Source organism: Myzus persicae, unplaced genomic scaffold, assembly GCF_001856785.1.
Source record: "Myzus persicae strain clone G006 unplaced genomic scaffold, MPER_G0061.0, whole genome shotgun sequence".
In the NCBI taxonomy this organism is placed as follows: domain Eukaryota; kingdom Metazoa; phylum Arthropoda; class Insecta; order Hemiptera; family Aphididae; genus Myzus; species Myzus persicae.
This window is the reverse complement of record NW_019104013.1, coordinates 71,071-86,186: the sequence shown is the minus strand read 5'-3', so window position 1 is coordinate 86,186 and position 15,116 is coordinate 71,071. Positions and strand designations below refer to the sequence as shown.

Below are 15,116 nucleotides of genomic sequence, written 5' to 3'. Positions count from 1 at the left end.
ACCCTACTTCACATTCAGAGAATACACACATGCCTAACATTCGCTGTTTGAGCTACACTAATAGATACAGTATCAAATAAAACCAAACACATAATTTAATTAGCAATAAAAATTAAAAAATTAACCTAAACGACATAATAAAAATTGTACTCTAAAAAAATCAACCAACAAACAAACCAAACCAAATTTAATGAAAACAAAGAAAAATACAATAACTATACAGAAATATACACCGACGCATCAAAAGCCAAAACCCTACATGGGATTTGGCATTGCTGTCAAAACAAAAATCACAGCAATAGCTTAAAAAAAATGAATGACCACTATATGAATGTTTCCATTTTTGAAAGTACTGCAATAAACAGCAGTTAAGTATAAATTAAACCAAGACGATCAATATCCTCACTTACTCGCTAAGCACACTATCAAGCTTATGCAATTGATTTAATGCCAGTGAAATTGAAGTGAAAATGAAAAATTCAATCAACGAACAAAACAAAAACAATTCCTTTATATGGATACCAGGACACAGGTACCTACATTCGGGGTAAAGAAATAAAAAACAAGACAAAAAATCAAGTTACACTTTTGTTATTACACATAACTCCTTAACTACATTAGACTGAGTTACTCTTAGATATTAGTTTTAAGTTTTAACTTATAACATTAAAATGAAATATTAAGAAAAATAATATGCATATTGAATTTACAATAAACTTTAAACAAACAATTTTAAAATTAACAGTGATCAATAAATGCATTTATTTATTTTGACAAAAAAACATTAAATATCGAAATAACTATAATGTATTTGTTTATATTGTTATAAACGCCTAAAGGCTCAAGTACAGCACATATAAATAAAATACATCACGGTGAATCATAAATACTTGAAATTATAATACTAAAATAAGAAAAGAGAAAAAAAATTATATACACACATAATGCGCATGATATTAATATTAATTAAAATAGCAAATAAATATGAAGCAATCTATATTTAACACGACAGCAACAATAAAATATATTAAGAGGAACTTGGTTTAACGTACGGGAGACTTATGCAACAAATCATAATCTTTTAAATCATTACATTCTCTGGCAATACGACCCAAGGGGTTGTTATAGGCTTATAGGCATATATAGTAGTATGAAATGGAATTGAAAACGTAGGATAGGAACGGGAATTTTATAGAGAAACCTGGACATTTGAGGAGTGTAATAAATCCGGACAGGATATACGCGATTTATTAATTGGTACATAAAATACATATCTATGGATTTTCGTATGATGTAGGTATTATTATGGCGGTACTGTTGTAACATACATAATTATAAAAATAATTAATATTAAAAATATTAAATAGGCTAAGTAAATACGTATGTAACAATATTTAGTATTCAATTTTAGTCAGTAAGTTTTAGCAGATGCAGCAAAACAAAAACTAGATTAAACGACAATATATTTTAAGTCATGGTATATTAGACAAATGAGAGGTCAGTGTTGGTGATCGGGTGACTAGGTTACCACCAGACACCAGTGTTTATTAAATATGATTATAATATTATGTGTTCGTTTATTGTGCACGTCAAAGTGATCTACGTATACGACAGTACGAAATCAAAGTATAAACATTATTCGACTATCAAGTCAAGAGGAATTTAAAATTTAATTGTTCGAGATTATACAAAATATTATAAAATACTACACTGTTTATTAATGTCAACATACGCAAAAGAACTTAAACAATTATAATTAAAATAAAATGCTGAGACGCCAAGCTGTCTGTACAGCTCACAATGGTCGACTTGAACTTTCAGGAAGGTCGCCGACCTCGAGCCGAGACCTTGTTAAAACGGAGCACCGTGGATTTGTTATTAGGGAGAGAGAGAGAAAAAAGGAAATAAATAATTATTTATTTATTTATATATTTATTTAATATACATTTGTTAAACGGGAAAACATTTTACTGTTGTAAGCTAGGGCTGATAAAGCCGAACGGGATAGAACTTGGACTGAAATATTATTAGGTGGGAAATTACATGACATACAATTTGCAAATAAACCATAAAAACATGGTTTATATGAAGCAGCAATGATAGTAATTGACCACAATAATACTCACAATGATAATAGTAATTTAGGAAACCTCTAAATTGGACACCGGCGTCCGTAGACGCCGAGGTACAAATTACATAATAATAATTGTTTGAGTAAGACTCACATACCGGCCGGAGATATTTGTTCAAAACATGATAATATATAAAAAAAACCCTCCCATCATCCATCAATTCTCCGGCGGCGAAACCGCCGTAATTAGGATTCATGAATTGTGAATAATTCTGATATCGCACATAATATTATTGAAATGTAACTAATATTTAACTGAAAAAATAATACACTTAGGAATATGAATGTATGATAATTTCCTTACAAAGTCAACCCTTATAAATTTTTCTCTCTCGAAATTCTTTCATTCTTTCTTATGCACAGTTTGATATTATGTACTATTGTCCATTATTTTTTTACTTTTTGTTCTCTGACTTTTCAAACTAATATTGTATGTTTTATTTAAAATGACCCAGGACACAATTTACATACATTTAAAAAATACAAGGACAGCAGTTAAAGCCGCTTAGAGACAGGTCGTTTCACCACTTGTCACGTTATTTCAGCTTACTATTGTGTTTTTGTATCAGGGCTTGCATTTGAAAAAAAAATTTTGTTTTACGTTATTTACAATCAAAACGTTATTCAACTTTTGTGTTTATCGTTATTCAGAATTAAAACGTTATACAATTTTTGCATTTATCGTAATTCATAATTAAAACGTTAAACAATTTTTGCGTTTATCGTTATTTAAAGTTTAAAAGCATTTAGATACCTGTTTTAAAAGTACACAGGCCGCAATTTAAAAGTAAATGACTATGACCTTTTTTTGGGGACATAATTTCCCTATTCTGAGTTTTAAGTAGGTATTGTATCATTTTATTCATTTTATTTCATTTTATAAAATGGGTTAAACTAATATAAAGAAAACGTATGCACGTTAAAACTATAAGTATATTAGTATAAAATATAAATATTAAACATTTGACAACAATTAGACAAACACTGACGAGTGACTACTGAACAAATCTGTGCAAACTGAACACCGAACACAATAGTTGAATAACTTGAATGGTATAAATTTCGACCGTAGTACACATATTATAGTACAATATTATCAGAGTATCACTATTATTAGGTATTGGTAATTAAATTATTCTATTAATACCTTCTTATTAAGTTTTAAAATAATATCTAATACGAGATCTCCCGGAGAGGCAGGCCGGATGCAGAATAAAATTAATTCTTGGATTGAATAAATAATTGAATACTATTAAGTATTATTAAATAATTGGAAATTAATTATTTCGTTTAATGGAATACAATATATACCGTTTTGCGTTATGTTTTGTTTAATGATATATCATATATTTTGTTAAACGTTACGTTTTGTTTTGTGTTATTTATTTATTTATGTTTATCGTTTTTCGTTATAATTACGTTTACAAATTTCAATCGTTTTTTATCAAATATAACGTTATAATCATAGCGTTATTATAACGTTTGCAAGCCCTGTTTTGTATTTAAAACATATGCTCAATAAAGAAACTGTTGAGGCTATAAACATCACATATTCATTTCCTGAGTTTATGTAAGTATCGACGAGCCGAGACGTAATTACGTAACATAATGAACAATTTTTGGACCTTGAATCGTAAACATATTTTATTCGCACGACAATAATTCAAATACTTGACAGCAATACATTATGTAACTACCTATATCAAATTTCAGTTATTCAGCTTAAACGTATATTACTATATTAGTATTTATTAACTACCTTCTCTGCCTATAGCCTGCAATTTCTAAGGTAGAGCTCCTAGTCTAGATCTATAGTCTCTATAAATGGGTGGCCAAAGAAATAAGCGACTTACTCTTAGTATACATATTTACTATGTTTACTGGTTCTACATAAAAGGAATGGTGTTGGTGGTTGAATATAATTTAACACTGTAAAAAGTGTATAATATTAAAATATAACTTAATGCCTTAACCATGAGTGCTAATTTAGTTCTGACTACAGAGAATTAGATAGGAACGAGCTCATAAGTCATAATTCGATAGCCAGATAAATTAGGTTTTTAAAAAATCACTGACAACGCATAATTTTAGATGTCGCATAAACAAATACACAATATATTGTCAATTTTGTGTAGATACCTACCACATAGAGTTTATAGAATAGGGTTAATTTATGTACACTTTGGAATAATTATTATTTAACGTTATATAGCCGTTCTATGGCTGGTACAGTTGGAACCTATTTTAATGAGTGGTAACCTGGTATAGTCAAAATCGAGTCCCAAATGAACCAAACCCAATTTGTACGAGAAAGTTATAATATCCATGTAAATAAAAAAAAATACGAATTAACACATAAAAAACAGTGTAAAATACTGAAATGACACAGCTAATAATAAACAATATGATACGTTCGACTTTTCAGTTGACGACTAGCTAGTAGATTAGGAACGGGCTTCTCGTCATCAGAATTAATTGTACCTGAGTTTTACCACCTGGAGAGGCGTATACATGTAACAGGGCCTCCAGGATCTGAACAGGCTGTAAGGGTGGTATAACGATACGTGTTTCCTACGAGTGTAAGTTACCAAGGCACAACAATACTCAAAATAAGTGCCATTGTATTTCTATTAGTTTATGAAGTAACTAAAAATATTTAAGTCATTAAACAGGCACTAAGTCATATTTCATATACATTGTATACCTTTAATATAAGTAATTATTATTTTTTGTTTAAATATTATTAGTCTTACTAATACTAATAAGTGGTACCCTATAAAATATATATAGAACATTCAATACTATAGCACACATTATTACAAATGAAGTGGCGACACAATTAATAGCACAACCATGCTGAAAACAGTCCGAAGAGCTTACAGTGAACACTGTACTAATTGAATCATTATTAAAGTCACATACTTCTTCTCGGAGGAGTTGATGTCCGCGGTTAAGTCACCATCCACACCGCCGTCTGTCAAGAGCATATTATATAAGCTCGCCAGACGGTCAGTCGGTACTCTGTATACTCGTACAAGACACTAAGAAACAGGTCGTTACACTGCTCACCACTCTATTTTAATTTATGCATAATATATCGACGAGTCACGAGGTACTTACGTAACATAATTATTAATTTTTGTTCCTTGAATAACGTAAGAGACAACCTTGATAGTAACGTTGTTGCGTAATAACAGTCTATATTTTTAGGATATTTGCAATGGAGATTTCAGAACTTACAACAGTTGAAATTCCATTTTTTAGCCAGAACCATGATAGATAATTGTACCTTTTTTTTCTACGGTACTACTAAATATAGACGGCGGGTGGAACATTTTAAATTAATCAACGATATGTCGATATCGCACAAACATTAATGATATTCCATTCAAATTTTTGACGAGAATTATAGTGCACATAACAATACAATTATGATCCTACAAGTGTCACATATTTTTCACCTAAACATGAGTCCTTACTGTTATTTAAAAAAAAATGACGTACACACCATCAAATTTAGTATCCATAATTAAATTACAACAGTTAGACGTTCATAATATATGTTATGGACCAGTCCTGCCATCACCTAACATATTTGTGTTTCCTCCAGGAGACAAGATTGAACAAACTCATTTGACCTTCTGAACAACACAACTTTAAATTGAAACTCTTATTACTTAGTCTAGACATATTTTGTTATTATTAAACCTTTTATATTACTATGTAATACATATTTGTAAAAAAAAAAATGTATCTTACCCAATGGCCTAGTTGCCGAGGGTAATTTCTTTAATAAAAAAAAAATATATATAAGTTATGAAAAGTGTTGTATAGTTTTTACATTTTTTAATTTACTCTTTATTAATTAATATATGATACAATTTTACTGTATCAATTATTCACCAGCTATTTTAATACAAAATATAATATTATGATCTTGATTAAACTAATAATCCTATTTTTATTTTTATTTTTTGTTGACACTTAATACAATTTAAGAAAAAATATTGGTTTGTCAATGTTGTTTATGATGTTTATGATTAAAAGTATAATAAAAAATTTTAAATGTAACTAATATTTAACGAAAATAATAATAAAGGTAGGCACATGCATGCATAATAATTGCCTTATACCTCACAAAGTCAACAGAAATAATTATTTTTGTTTACCATTCTCTCCTTTTTTCTTCTATGCAGTTTAATAATAGTATGTTTTTTTTTTTTAAGCTTCGACAACTGAGGCCATTAGCTGTAGGTTGTGGTACTGTAGGGTTTTGGAACTGTAGGGTTTTGGAACTGTATGGTTTTTGGAACTGTAGGGTTATGGAACACGTGTGTGTTTGTTTGGCAGAATTTCTAGTGGGCACCCGTAGGTTTCTGACATGCCCGGTTGGGGGATGGCGGCCTCTCTCTCCTGACACCATGACTGAACGGAGAGAAGTGCCGCCAGTGACCGAGGTTCGAACCGGCGACGGTGCGCGTTGCAACCGACGAGTTATCCACTCGGCCACTCCATCCCCCAATAGTATGTTTTATTCTCCATTATTTTCCTACTTTTTGTTCCCGACTTTTAAAACTAATATTATATGTTTTTAAATGACCCGGGAAGCAATTTAAGTACATTTCAAAATACCCGGGCAGCAGATTACGTAATACGTTGCTGTAACCTTATTTGCGGAGACACTTTTTATAAATTAATTTACATTTCTTAAGAATGCAATTATAATCATTTGTATGTCATTATACACAATCTGATAATATGCAAATCAACATACAAGAATGGCGTATGTTGTCGAATAAAAACCATTAATTATTTTTGGCTTATTCGGTTTCCGTGAAGATACATGCTATAAGTAAAAGAGTAGTAGCTATCAATAAATAATTTATAAGGTTACAAAAAATAATACATCTACAATTTATATTATTGAATAGAAGCGTAATTTACAATAGTCGTACATCTATACGACTATGGTTGGATTTGAATTGAAAATTGAAAATGTTTAAAATAATTCTTTATATAATTGTTATTATTTTTGTGGTGATGTGGTGTTACTTCAAATGGCGCAACAGGCCATTTGAAAAATTGGCAACTATAATACCGGGGCCTAAAGCTTATCCGATCATTGGAGTATTATATAAATTTATTGGATCAACGTCAGAACGTAAGAAAAATAATAATATATTAGTGAAGAAAACTGAAGTGAAGATTCTCCCCATGTATATTATTATTTATTTTATGTTCTTCAGAGATCATGAGCAGAATAATTGAATATAAGAAAGAATATAATCTCGAACCATTTAGACTTTAGAGTATGGTTAGGACCATATTTTGGAGTTATCATCACTAAACCTGAAGACATTCAGGTAAAAATATTTTAAAACTATTAAGATACTGTGTTAAAAACCTGCTGAGATTTGGTTTTGAAAAAAATTTGATGTCGATTGAAAATGTATTATGCTAATTACATGGACGATTTCAACGAAATTTGATATAATTATGCATTATATTAAAACTATAGTATTATGTACAAGAAAAGCTCTTTGTAATTTCACTGTTATAATAATTATTAGCTTTATGATGTATGAAAATCGAACTCAAATTTAATCATTTCTAACCTTTTACGATGTAAGTATTAAAAATATAATTAAGTAGATAGTTGGCTTTTTGACATTAAATTAAAAAATGTACTAATAACTTAAGAATCACCATAATATATGGGTCAATAAGACCTATAAAATAAATTTCTTAGATTGTCTTGAATAGTTCAAAGTCACTCCAGAAAGGCATATTATATGATTTTTTCAAAAATGTTGTTGGTGAAGGCTTGTTCACTGCACCAGGTAAGTTGACTACAAAAGCTTAAACTATTTTTATTTGTACAAAGTAAAAATAAAATTACTTTTGTTATTACAAGTAAATGTATTATCTAATATATTTTTGATTAAAATTCGAAATAATTTAAAATGATTATAGTTGATAAATGGCGGAAACATCGACGCATGATATCTCCCTTGTTTAATGGTAAACTTTTAGAACAGTTTTTCCCAGTATTTATCGAGAAAAACCAAATTCTTATAAGAAATGTCAAGAAACATTTAAATGAAACCCAAGCGTTCGATCTCTGGGACTATATTGCACCAGCTGCCTTTGATACTATTTGTCGTGAGGATACAATATTTTAATCTTTGATATTTAAGATTATCATCAAGTTACCAGCGGATACATTATTATTTCTAGAAAACACCATGGGTTACAATCTTGACACTCAATCAAACAAAAATGAATGTGAATTTGCAGAAGCAATGTTAAGGTAATAAGAATACCAAACGTCAAAAGGACTTGAATAATATATCATAAAGTCAGAACGCATTATGTTTACTATAAGACATTATAACCATTCAGTATGATTTGATTTCGTATGCAATTTAATAAAAAAAATTATTTTCTTTAAATCTTCATACTGTGAATTGTGTTTACATCTATATTTTATTGTATTAAATTCGTATCTATAATCCATGTATATCTATTTTTAGAGCAACAGATTTAGATGGGATGCGAATTTACAAACCATGGTTATATCCAGAAGTCATTTTTTCAATGTATCTAAAACTCACTGGACAGCAAAGAGTCTTCGAAACAGTGCAAACATTTCCAATACAAGTATATCTTTTAGACTTTAAGATTTCAAAAAAATATTACAGAATATCCAACAATCAGTATGGTCTTTTATTATTATGTACGTTGTAAATAACGTAACAATTAGAACGACTTACGATGGCACGACTCTAATATACATAATATTATATATATTTATTACGTGACGGGTCTAATGATTGGTTAATATGAAAAAATGCCCCTTACTCTAGAACATAGATGTAGGTATATTGTTCATAGTAAATGCTAAATAAGAAATAATCTGTCCATAAAACATTTCTATAAAATCGGGAGATTTTACGATCGCCGTTTAAGTTACACAGACTAATGAACAATTCACTATTATTAACACAAATAATCAATACGCTTATATAACAAAATATTACCAACAAGTTAATGTCTTGATTATTTGTTTATTAATATGGCAGATAGAAATGAGTTAATTATGGAGGTTAATTCGAAGAGGAATTTGGAAAAAATTAAATTAAGATTTGAATCTTGTGAATTAATGAGCTGCTTCGAACCGGAAGTAGCAGAAGCATATAACGGAAAAAATTGAAGAGAGTTGTTGAGATGAGTCTCTGGGAATAAGTCTGAGAGGAAGTTTTGAGGATGGTAGGAAAAAAGTCTCGGGGAAAAAAAGTCCTGGAAAAAAAGTCCCGGAAAAAAAGTCTCGGTGGAAAAAAAGTTATATTTTTATAAAAAAAAATATGTCATTGAATCGTAGTCGTATTTAAAAAATAACACATAATATCACATAAATATAATAATATAAATAATATAAATTATTATCGTTGTAGCTTAATATTTTGAAATATATACACATAGTATATCACTAATGAGTGAATACTAATAGTAGATTTATACCCAGACCCAACGTTTTTGAATATGGATTTTGAAATTGCTGTGATTAAAGCTGCAAAAAATATCTTAGGTAAACATTTAAATATCCGTGGTTGTTTTTATCATCTCACACAAAGCACCCACCGAAAAATACAAGAACTGGGTCTTGAGAATCGGTATCGCAATGACAACGAGTTCAATCTTTTCTGTTGTATGATAGACGGGTTAGCATTTCTACCAATAGAGTTTGTTGAAGATGGTATGTCACACTTAAAAAATATTGTCCCGTTTGGAGCTGAAGATTTACTTTTATATTTCAACCATACATACCTATGTAAATGGCAAATTTCGCCCAGGTAGACCTTGTAAAAATAATATAATAGTACAATATCGTCGTACCCTACCACTATTTCCCTTCTACAACTTGGAATGTTAATTTGACAACATTGACTGACGGGCACAGAACTAATAATGTATGTGAAAGTTGGAACTCTCGATTTTCACATATGGTTGGACAAAATCATCCAACAATTTGGAAACTAATTACTAAAATTAGATATGAGATAGCTGCAGACCGCGCAAAATTGCCAAAATTAGCATTAAATGAACTGGGCGAGCACTCAATAAAAAAAAAAAAAAATAAAATGGAAAGAAGATTAAATGCTTTATGCACTCGTTTTGGGGAAAATAAAATTGAACTCAATGATTTTTTGAAATCTATAGGTCAAAATATTAAGCTACTGCGATAACAATTTATAATTTCTATATCTATAGGATTTTTTATATTTATGTAATTATTTTTTTTCTAACTTTGTGTGATATATATAATGTTATTTTTTAAATACGATTCAATGACATATTTTTTTTTATAAAAATATAACTTTTTTCCCTGAGACTTTTTTTCCGTTCCCCAGTTTTGTTTAGTTGGAAAATTTGATTTTGTGGCAATTTCGAATATATTGGTAGACCCGGTGTGACAGGAAAATAATACCCTCGGATATTCATACCCCCCTCCCCCCCCCGGGCTTATGATTTTCCTAGGTAATAGTACTCCCAGTACTAGTTTTTTATTTTTTTTTTGTTTTTTTTTTAATATGCAAATAAATTATAAATATACGTTTTAGATATAACAATTATTGAATAATATTTTTTTTTTTTGGATTAATGATTCAAATACTAAGGTCATTAGTCTGGTACTGTATGTGAGGAACGGTTGGTTGGAACAAGTTTGTATGTGTGGCAAGTATGTGCTAAAAACCCTGGTGGTCACCCATGTTAGCAACGATGGCCGGTACTTACGCTCAGAGCGTTGCCGCAAATTGCACTTACGACCGCGCCTCACCAAGCCACGAATAATAATTATATTTAATAAAAAGTAATCTATTTTTATATTTGTTACGATAATAAATATTTTGTTTTTTCATCATTGTCGTCCCATTATTTCTTCATCAAAAATAAGCGTTAAACTATCAACTTAAATATTATCACTGGCACAATTTTTCTAGGATTTTAGTACCTGCCAGTATAAAAATCGTGAGGAGTATTAAACTGTGAGTATGAATTTACTAGAAATATATAACCAGGTATTAAATATTCATTGGATTTTAGTACCCCCCGGTACAAAATTTAAGGAGGTAGAGATATCATAGGAAAATTATACCGGGGTTATAAAATGATAAGGATATTCGTACACCCCGGTATGAAATCTAAGGAGGTATAGGTTTCCTAGGATTATCATACCGGGGGTACTATTGACCTAGGAAAATCGTACCAACGGGGTGTACGTATTTCCGGGGGTATTCACCTGTTACATAAATGTCTTATTAATTTTAAAGATTTTAAGCTTTCATTTACAAACTACACACTGTTTTCGAACCAACACATTATATCCCATATTATAAGAGTAAAATCCAAATTTTAAAGAATTGTCATCAAATATTCGATCAATAAATTTCTGTTTTTTTTTTTTTTTGTAATTGTTTTTCTCCAAGTTTGATGTTGAAGGTATCATTGGTAACATTGTTATGTTTTCATCTGTGTTATGTTTATACTTTTCACCAATTTTAGGAATAGCAAATTTAACCTAATTTCGAAAAAATGTATGCAAAAATTATATAATATTTATGAAAACAAACTTATACGACACTTCGTTACAACAGCAGTAATTTATAAAAATAATTTATAAAATGTATAGATAAATGACTTGATCATTTATCGATTAAGGCCCGGTGCACACTTGCGTTATGTTAACGCTTGACAACATTTAGGCATTAAGTAACATTCTTGTACTCTGCAAATATAAAATAATACGGTTTACTCAAAAATCATTTTATCCGATGTCATATGAAATAATATTTTTGTGTCTTTCCTTACATACATAATACAAATAAATATATAATTTTTCAATGGCAGTGACGTAATATATTATGCGAAAATTTTTAGGATAACTAAATCAAGTCATTTGACTTGTTGTTAACAATAATACATTAATGCATATTATGTGTTATTGTCATTATTAGGTAATCAAAGAGAAAAAAGGTGAATTTGATCAGAGAAAAAAAGAAATTGAGGCTAAGATCAACGTTACCGACAATAAAAACGGTGAGTTATTTTGGAACCGTTTTGTTTAGAATCGATTAATTGTGTAAATATATTGAAATGTTTTTAATACTAGTAATTAATTATTGTATTTATTAAAAAAGTAAAAAAATGCAGGTAAGTGGATGTCGCTCTGCTTATACAGTACGTTTCATATTTACAAGCGGATATGATGCAATGTATGATGTTAAATTTCAATTCAATGATATAAAATAATTGTATACGAAAAACGATTCTGAGCAACGACGATATGTTAGTATAGGATATTTTTCAGTAGTTCAGTATACTTGATGATAATATTGTGACTAAAGTAATTAATTTTACTGTTAAAACACGAGTACTGCAGTAGGTTAAATTCATTTTTGCTAAAATAATTAAATTTTAGTTTACGACAAAATAACATAAGTCATTATTCTTGGTTATTTAATATGTAATTTTGTCCATATTTGAACATAAAAAAAACTCAAAAAAAGAAACCAGGCTAATAATTATTTTAGATTTTTTGATGACAGAATATCCTACTTAGCAAATCAATATGACAATATCCAAAGTTGTGAGAATTTCGACTTGAATTTGATATTTCAGAACAATTTTTTTTCACTAAAGTAGACAATCGTATTATATAAGTAATATTGAATTAAATTTTAAAATCATAGAAATAATAAGAAAATTTGTTATAAATTTAAAATCAAAATAATTTGGTAATTTTATGATCCTAACAAATTTTGCCAAAATTCTAAATTCAAACGTTGATAAAAAATAACTGTGGATTTAAGCTCTACTTTTTTTAAACTTTACTAACGAAAACTTCCAAAAAAAAAATATTACATTTTACACTTTTACAGATTTTAACGGAGCAAAATTTTTTTTATTGACATTAGTTTAAGAAAAATAAAAATAATTACAAATTTTATATGCCTATAAATAGTGTATCAATATTTTCAAAATTTTATTCTGTATAGAAAACTGAGATATAAACATTCAGTGAAAATTGCACGTATCAACGATATTTTTACTTGGAGTTACATCAAAAACCAAAATTGATTTGATTGAAAACTGGGTTTCCGTTAAAAATCCCATTTTTCCTTCAATTTTTGATTGTTTTTCCTGATACTTTTGGAAACTATTAATAACTTTTTACTTTTGACCGCCCAAAGTACCAACTAAATTCACTTTCCTACAAGAAAAATTGAAGCACTTTTAGTGCCACCAAAAAATAAAGATAAAAACATGCATCATTGTAAATTAATACATTCATCGCCCCTATCAGAATCTTAAAAATATAAATCAATAAACTCTAAATAACGTATATTAATGTTTAGAAAACCAATCAAAACTTTTTTTGGACACATTGTTTGAACTGAACAGCGATGGTGAAAATTTTTCAGATTCTGATATTAGAGATGAGGTTGTAACCATGTTGACAGGGGTAAATATACCTGTTATCATAAGTTAATTTTTTATAATTTACGTATGAAAAATGTTTCGAATAAAATATATAAATTTAATTACAGGGCAGTGAAACCAGCGCTATCACAATCTGTTTTTGTCTTTTGATATTAGCTATAGAACAAGATATCCAAGTAATTATAGTACAATATATTTAATGAATAGCAAAAATATGCTTGAAGGCACCGTGACTCACTAATAAATTACTCTAATTCAAAGCTAATTAATATTAAATGATTACAGTATAAACTAATGTTAAATACTTAAAATAAGCTATTTACAGACAGTTTTATTTATTTGGTTTTTATTTGAATGGAAATCAAAACAACATATGTTATGTGTACCTAAATATTATGTTGATTAATTTTTTTTTAAATTCTTTATTTTTAATCTAGACCTTATAATCTATACTAAATAACATAAGCATTTAGCAATAAGTATAATGTATGTTTTTTTAAATTATGTGCAGTGGCTTGGGTGACTTGAGGAAATTCGGAGTGAAATTATTGATTAATTTAATTTATATTTTAGGATAAAGTATATGACGAAGTTTACGATGTATTTGGTGACAATGACCATATAATAACTATTGAAGACACTACTCGGCTTGTGTACTTAGAACAAGTGATAAGAGAAACCCTTCGGTTATACCCTGTTGGGCCAGTGTTACTCAGAGAAACTCAAGAAGATCTTCAAATATGTGAGTGAATTTAAAAATGTTTTGCTTGTGAATAAAATACTATTAAATTAAATGTATTTAAGTTTCAAGTGATTACGTACTGCCAAAAGGAACAACGTGTGTTGTAGCCCCAATAGGAACACATCATAGTCCTGATTTGTACCCGAATCCTTTTACTTTTGATCCTCAAAGATTCAGCCCAGAAAATGTCTCTAAACGTCATAAATATAGCTTTATACCTTTTAGCGGCGGGCCAAGGGGTTGCATAGGTAAAGTTATAATATTTGTGAAAAATAGTTTTAATAGGTATACAATTCCAATAAGTATACTGTAATACTATATTATATTTCAATTTAAACCACAGGATCCAAATATGCCATGCTGTCGATGAAAGTAGCTGTGTCAACATTCTTGAGAAATTTTAGCGTACATACAGATATCAAATATGCAGATATCAAATTAAAATTAGGTTTATTGATGAGAAGTGTTAATGGTTATCCTGTTACGATTCGACCACGAGACAAAAATATGAGCAAGATCAGAAGCCACTAGAATAATGCTTATTAATCTGATATTTTAGTGTTTCTTTATATTAGTGTTAGAAATAAGGAAAGTTTATTAATATATTAAGTTTATTTTTGAATAAAATATATTGTGTGTTACCTGATTTGAGCAGCCGTGGCGTCGATGGCGTAGTTGGGTCATCTGATATTGCCTCTTGTAGTTTCCAAATATTCAATTTTCAAATGACAAATACGAGTA

General features: G+C 29.1%; 1 pseudogene; it reads left to right on the top strand.

Annotated features, from left to right (window-relative positions):
- The first annotated feature begins 7,126 nt into the window (after positions 1 to 7,126).
- On the top strand, positions 7,127 to 14,911 carry LOC111037588 (annotated as a pseudogene).
- Positions 14,912 to 15,116: the final 205 nt, after the last annotated feature.